General features: G+C 42.7%; 1 non-coding gene across 1 annotated transcript; it reads right to left on the bottom strand.

Annotated features, from left to right (window-relative positions):
* Positions 1 to 313: 313 nt before the first annotated feature.
* On the bottom strand, positions 314 to 420 carry LOC141722001 (small nucleolar RNA R71). The gene has a single exon (XR_012575039.1). It is a non-coding gene; the product is annotated as a small nucleolar RNA R71 (small nucleolar RNA).
* Between the last annotated feature and the right edge of the window lie 1,059 nt (positions 421 to 1,479).

Raw genomic sequence — 1,479 nt, 5'->3', positions numbered from 1 at the left:
TGTCAGGCCAGCTATCATAGCTAATACCTTTGAGATCAAGCCTGGCATAATTTAGATGGTACAGAATTCAGTCCAGTTTGGGGGTTCTCCAATGGAAGATCCCAATATGCACATTAGGGATTTCATTGAGATCTGCGACACCTTCAAGTTCAACGGTGTATCTGAAGATGCTATGAAGCTAAGACTATTCTCATTCTCACTGAGGGACAAGGCTAAGAGCTGGTTACACTCTCTACCAGCTGGTTCGATTACTACTTGGGAAGATCTTGCTCAAAAGTTTCTCACTAAATTCTTCCTTATGGCAAAGACAGCTGCAATCAGGAATGCTCTTACTCAAATTATGCAACAATCAGAAGAATCTTTATATGAAGCTTGGGAGCGCTACAAGGAGATGCTTAGGAAGTGTCCTCATTATGGAATGCCTGATTGGATGATCATCAATTATTTTTTATAATGTTTTGGGAGCACAGTCCAGACCCATGCTCGATGCAGCATCAGGTGGTGCCTTATGGGCTAAGAGCTACGATGAAGCTTGTGATCTAATTAAATTAATGGCTGCCAATGAATATCAGTATCCAACTCAGATATTTCCACAGGGCAAGGTAGCAGGAGTTCTTGAAGTGGATACATCTACGGCTATCATTGCTCAACTAAAGGCGTTGTCTATGAAGATCGATTCTCTGGCTAACTATGGTGTTAAGTAGATAACCAGTGTTAATCAGATGTGTGCAGGTCCGCATGCGATAGAGCAATGCGCTATATCTAGTGACTCAGCTCAGTTTGTGAGCAACTTTCAGAGATCGCAGCAGCCAGTTCCTGCCACTTATCATCCTGACAACTGGAATCATCCTAATTTCAACTGGAGCAACAATCGGAATGCGGTAAAATAGCCTTATCAGCAGTTTGGATCCAATCAATTCAATCCTCCTGGTTGTCAGCAACAGTATGCACCAATACAACAACTCCAACTTCAACACTACCCGCATGGAAGTGTCGATCAATCTGCTAATGAAAACTCTGAATTGGAGGAGTTGTGGCTAACCAGGATCTTATATGCCAAAGCCAAGCTGTTTCTATCAAGACTCTGGAGAACCAAATAGGGCAAATTGATAATGCCTTATTGAATCGACCAACATGAACGCTTCCTAGTGATACAGAAGCCAATTCAGGAAAGAGGGAAGTTGAAGAACAGGTGAACGCCATCACCTTAAGGTCTGGAAAGGTCGCAAGCCCCCAAATTCAGCAAGACGAAGAGCCTGAGAAATCTCAAGGTTTAGAAAATGCAGTTGTGGCTGAAGAAGATGTGCATAAGGAAGCAGAAGTGGAACCAAGGAAGAAAACTATGGAACACACTCCTCCTGAAGGAAATACATGGGAGAAACAGATCTATCCTCCACCTCCTTTTCCTAAGAGGTTGCAGAAGAAGAAGTTGGATAAGCAATTTGCTAAGTTTATGGAGGTGTTCAAGAAACTTCACGT

The sequence above is a fragment of the Apium graveolens genome, chromosome 4 (genome assembly GCF_009905375.1).
Source record: "Apium graveolens cultivar Ventura chromosome 4, ASM990537v1, whole genome shotgun sequence".
In the NCBI taxonomy this organism is placed as follows: Eukaryota; Viridiplantae; Streptophyta; class Magnoliopsida; order Apiales; family Apiaceae; genus Apium; species Apium graveolens.
The sequence above is the reverse complement of the archived record's forward strand: the minus strand, read 5'-3'. Positions and strand labels throughout refer to the sequence as shown.